The following is a 6,333-nucleotide window of genomic DNA, read 5'->3' as shown; positions in this document are numbered from 1 at the left end:
CCAATTGATCAGAATGATGATGCCAGACTGAACTTATCAGGCACCAAGTTGCAGGCTATAATAGATACAGCCGTAAACAACGCTGTGGACCGAGCGTTGAAGGATCATAATCGAAAGTGCGATGATACCCCAAATAAAGGTTGTAAAAAGGGTAAGACCGGTTCAAGCTATAACCAGTCTAAGCCAGATAAGGCAAAACTTAAATGTAAGACCTGCAAGAAGAAGCACTTCGGAAAATGCTTCTATGAACAGACCAGGGGATGTGATATCCGTAAAGAGATGGATCACAAGACCCATGAATGCAAGGATTTAGAGGACAACCAGCAGTCCGGTGAAAAGACCAGATGCAAAACCTATAGAAAATACCACCTCGGGAAATGTAGATTTGAATCCCAGCCTTTACCTTGTGGAAATCTGCAAGTCCAAGGAGCATAAGACCTTGGATTGCAAGAAGCTGAAGGATGCAACCTGTTATGGTTGCCATGAGAAGGGGCATATCAGGACTAATTGCCCAAATAAAACCAAGAAGCCTGGGGAGGCTAAGAAGACCCAAGCTGGAAACTCTCGAATGGATGCTCAAGAGGCTAGTCAGGATGACAACGTCACAATAGGTATTTTCTTTGTCAATAACGCTCATGCTAGAGTATTATTTATTCAGGTTCAGATAAGTCTCTCATAGACAATGGATTTTGTAAATCATTAAATCTGCCTGTTAAAACTCTAAGCATTAAGAATAAAGTAGAATTGACCGATAGTACCTTAGAGACTGCTTCAACAATATTAGATGGATGTTTTATATCCTTTAGGAATTATTCTTTTTCGTTGTCCTTGTTTCCGTAGAAATAGAGGGACTCGATATAGTGATAGGAATGGATTGGTCGTCTTGTAACCAAGCCCATATTTAGGTAATAAGAAGCAAGTAGTTATCAAGACTCCTTATGGTGAGCCTTTGACAATTTAAGGAGACATATGGTGTGGATTGCCTATGTATCTGCTGAATTCGGTATTTAATACCAAAACTTCGAGTATGGAAAACTCAGAAGAGACAAACAAAAGTCGCGATGCTAGAAATGCGACAAATGTTAATGGTGCATCAAATGTGAACCTCAACATTAATGGAGTTAATCTCCAAATCGGTAATTAACGCAGCTGTCGGAAAGGCTATGAGAAAAGTCATGAAAAGGTTCAAGAAGCCAGAAGCTGCTCACTCTAAAACACATGTCGCTGCTCATAAGAAGAATTTTATTCATACTTCAAATGCGAAGAATAAACCCAGCAAAAGCATATATGGCATGGAGCCCATTCTTTTAGGATGTACTTAAAAGTACTTCGTCTCTTGGAAGTCGAGAGACTTCAATAATTAAAAAGGGGGCCATCGATTGCAGGAAATTATAGGATGAAGTAGGAACCATTAGGTGTATCAGCAGTTACGCTGGAAAGGACATGGTAAGGTATGCACCACAGTCATTCGATGGCAACATCCTTAATTAGTGAGGACATTAATGAAGTCCACAAGAAAGATTCTCTTATACATTATGGGATGGTCCAAGTTTTAAGGATCCTATTAGAAAGACCTATTATTCACATCGAAATGGAAAAAGATGGGATAAGAAATTTCTGACTCTCGCCATAAAAATTCTGGGATGTCAACAGTAGGTTACAAATGTTGATTCATTGGCTGAGATAGTATCCTATTCAATTTACCCAAAATCTAAGCTTAAATTCAAGCAATTGATGGTGGTTAGCATCGGAAATAAGAGGGCACAATAGGTCTCAAAGCTTGCTCATTATAAATCCATTATGGATCTACCTCAGCCGCTCGCGTTTTATAGATTAAGAAATAACCAGTCAAAGCTGAGACTGCCCTAAAATTTGTAAAGATTTCGCAGCTAAATTTAAAGGGATTAAGAATGGAGGCGTTGAACCCTCCTGATGAATGATTAGAGGCAGTTCGCATTAATAATGACACTAGATAAACCCCCCTTATTGTGATTTTATTGCTAGGAGTTACGTTTGGTTTCAGGTGCTGCTAAGTCTCTCATAAGACCATAAGTTTAGCAAACTTTTAGAAATTCTCCCGTAAGAACCCTAGATATTAAGTGTTAGGTAAAACTTACAAGCGAAACTATAAGAACCATTTCTTTTATCCCTATCAGAAACCTTCAGTCGTAGAATTTTAGAAGTATCCTCTCTCTAAGAGGAAGCGCGTCAGCATGCATAGTTGGTATCTCTTTGATCTCTATCGATTACGAATACCAGACAGTATGATAAAAGTGCCATATGAGGATTGATGTATCTTAATAAGTTCCATAGATTACTTCCATGCCTGATCAGTATGGAGGTTTAATGCATGGAACCACAAAGATATCCCGATGGTCATATGGTACTAAAGTCAACTAATGGTATTCAAAGAAGATATCCAGAATGGAATTGTCCAAGTAAATGTTCCCGATTAAGGAATTCGTGGACTTGCAACATAAATGTGTCACTTATTTGACACAAGCAATGATGAATGAACTGGAGCCTGAGATTTGGAAAATCTCTGCAACCTCCTTGTATCTTGAGTATCTTCTCCTAAGATTACCCTATTCACCTCTTGAGAGGCAAGTAGAGTTAAGATTTATATCCTATTTAGGGCCGTTCTATTATGAAATCTCCAAGGTGGCTAGTACCATCATTGGAAGAATCGAAACCCTGATTAAGTAAGTTTTAAAATAAAGGATTCATATAGCCTAACTCGATATTCTGAGAATTCGATATAGTTAATTAAGAAAGATGGTTCATTTTGCTTATGCATTGATTACCGCAACCCTAATTAGGCAACAATTAAGAATCACCATCAGCTGCCCAGGATCGTCGATTTGTTCGACTAGCTGTAAGGATTAGCTATTCCTTAAGATTAGCTTTAAGCGGTGGTTGGAATAACCATCTCACCTTATGATAAGCTTTTCTATAATAGTTGATATAAGTATTAAGGCTGCTCCTTGGGAGACCTTGTATGGATGGAATGTTAAGCATCTATTGCTAGACAGAAGATTGGTAAGTCCAATTATCAGGATTTGAAAGTTGCAATGGAAACAACGAATAAGATCAAACAAATCCATAATCATCTGTAAGTTACCATTATTTGGCAGAAAATCAAAACTTATGGAAATAGTAAACCTCCTAAGTTCTTATCAAGGAATAAAGTTCAACAAAGATATAACCTTGAAAGGGTGTACCGGTTTGTTAATTTTCAGGCTAGTTAAGCTCGGAATATATAGGATCATTCGAAGGAATCGAATGTAGCAAGATCAAATAGCTTAAAAGCTAACACCTATATAAGGAGCTTAGTGGAGCTCGCAATGCGACCCCTACTGATGATTTAAGGATAGGTTTCGCCAATAAGTCGAAACATATCATCACGCAATGATAGGCAAATTAATGAAACTTTATGATATAATAAGAAACCCGTATCAATCAAGGATCAGTAGGTTAGAATGCTCGAAAAGGATACATGTACCTATTATAGAGGTCAGCTTGGGTGCTTGAAGAAGCCCCAAATATACTATAGAAGTTAAGTCCATGATACATCAGAAAGTACTTCCAGCATTTTAGCAAATCTCGAGGTCGAGATTTCTTTTAAGGGGGTGAGGATGTAACACCTCGTAAAATCACGTCCAATAATATATTGACACGTGTAATAAACCCTAATAAAGTCAAATATTGAGTTTAAAGGACTAATTTTTTCGAAAAATCGAAAACTTTGATTGTGAAAGGACTGGAAGTGTTAGAATACCTAAAATAAGTTTCTAAATAACCTCCCACGATGATTATGTTCACAAATGAGCCACTTGTCAATCGAGTATAGCTGTTTGTGTAATAAATTGAAAGTTTGCGCAATAAGGGGTTAAAAGCGTCAACCTGTTAATTCTTACCTCTGAGTGACCTTTTAACAAACCGGGAGCTTCATGATATTTGATTATACTCTCGGGAATGCCAAATAATGGCCGACTAAGGTTTTTATGCCTATAAATAAAGTTACGCGCAACTTTGCAATGTTAAAAGGACTAAAAGTGTCAATATGTTTAATTATACCTCTGAATGACCTTTTAGCGAACCCGAAGCACCGTGATGTTTAATAATACTTTCAAGAATGCCTAATATGGATTAGATGAGGCTTCGATGCTATTAAATGATGAGATGCGCAAGTTTGCGCAATAGAGGGACCTAAAGCGTCAACTTTTGAATCTACGCCTTTCGGTGACCATTTAAGTAAACGGGAGCGTAGTAATATTTAAACATATGCTTGGGAATGCCTATTATGGGCCAGGGAAGGCTTGGATGTCATTAAACGACATTCCACGCTACTTTATTCTTTATATAGCTTAGATATAGGCTTAGAGGTGTTTGGTGCGCAAAAATAAACTTTTAAGTCATGCAGGGACTAAAAGTGTCAAAAAGTGCACAAGTTTGCATTTTCGCGCATATCTTGCTTTTTGAATATCCCCGGACACCCAAAAATTTATGTAAGCACTAAAATATTTTATTTTAGTGTTTGGCTTGATAAAATTCCATTCGTCGCGTAATTTGGATCGTTTTTAGCGTCCGTCCGTGTTTCGTCGTAATTAGCCGAACAACGGGACCGTACGAACAAACGAACCGACATCCGGCATATTTTTGAGCATGTTTCATGTTCCCTATACTTAGGCATTATTGTAGAGCCTTAAAAATGGTTTAACGGGCCTTGGATGCATCAAAAATGGCAATTGGAAGTGCAGGGGCCAAAACTGTCAACAAATGAAAGTTCCCATGTGCAGACCTGGTCCTTACGGACCGTATGGCTGGACCCTTACGGTCCGTAGGCCCTGCCCAGTAACCAGAAACTGAAAACCAGCTTTGGTTTTGCTTCTATGTCTCACATATTCGATTCTAGGGGCTTTGATGGTTTGGGAAAGATTGTTTTACACCTGTAATGATCTTGTTAACCCATTCCAACACTTGTTGATCATCCAAGGATCCCTCAAACACTATAAATAAGGGTGAGTTCTTGTTGGAAAACTTGCACCTTTCTCATAATCTCCTATTCTGCTCTAGTTGGGAGCTCCTGAGCTATAAGGAGCAAACCATTGAGCTATCTTCTGTCCCTTGGACCTTTTGTAAGTGTCCTACCTTGCCTTGTTCATTTTATTCGGTTCTTAAAGCCGAAAAGTCAAACGTTTCAATAAACGCTTTGACTTTTAGCAAGACCTTGTATGATCAAGCCATGGTTCGCAACGAACATGGCTACGTGATAGTAATTAGGTAGGTGTTAAACCCTCAAAAGGGCACCTCCTAATTACCACGTTTACTTAGTTAAATTGTCGGGTCAAATAAAAGTCAAACGGGTTAGTTTAAATAAAATTCATAACTAATAATGTAGAAGCTATAAAATCAGTTTTATCACTTTAATAACTTGGTAAATATTAGCTAAACATGCCTAAGCATGATTCAGCCCGACAATTATAAGTATAGGATCTGTTCGGAACCGAAAGTCGCAAAAGTTGACTTTTGCTTTGACTTTCAGTTCTGACCTGATTTAGCTTAGTTTAGTTATGCCTTAGGATTCCATTAGGACCATATTATAAGTTAGTATAACCCTCCAAGGTTATACAACTTGGTTCCATAGAAATCCTAGTTCATGCATGTTTTCGTTAAATGCCTAAATGTTGACCGTTATGCCTTTTGACCCTAAAACGAGAAATTTGAAAATGTGAGAGGACAATAATCTTTATTACTGATTTATAAACTTGTCCCTAAAATTTGACATCAGTTGGAGGTCTAGATTAGAAGTTATGCTCATTAGCGTAAATGAAAAGCTTTTATGAATTAAACGGCGTAATTAGCATATAGTCTATCTAAACCCAATTTTTAATATCAAACTTTTTACCCACTGATATAATATATTATTTTGGGATTTTTGGAGATTTTTAATTATTTTTAGGCTAAGCATAACTTAGAGTTCTAAGCTTGATTCGGTAATTGCCGGTTTTGCCCTTTTGGCTTATAAATTGAGTTTTACAAAACATTTTGACCCCAAACCTTTTTCTACTGATCTAATATGATAAATAAATTATTTGGAGCCTTCTGGAATAATAAAAATATCAGCTTTCCTTTGAAAACCCGGAAATGGCTCAAAATCGCCCTTTTAAGCGTTTTTAACGCCTAGTATGTATTAAAACTGTTTTAAACTCATAAGGTTTGATGTCTACTGATATATTCAGTAAATTTTTATATTTTAACAATAAGGAAAAGTTTTAAGCTCAGGTTTTCAGTTTTGACCCTTTTAGCCTATGTGAAATTACCAAAATGCCC

Source organism: Helianthus annuus, chromosome 5 (assembly GCF_002127325.2).
Source record: "Helianthus annuus cultivar XRQ/B chromosome 5, HanXRQr2.0-SUNRISE, whole genome shotgun sequence".
NCBI classification, from domain to species: Eukaryota; Viridiplantae; Streptophyta; class Magnoliopsida; order Asterales; family Asteraceae; genus Helianthus; species Helianthus annuus.
The sequence above is the reverse complement of the archived record's forward strand: the minus strand, read 5'-3'. Positions refer to the sequence as shown.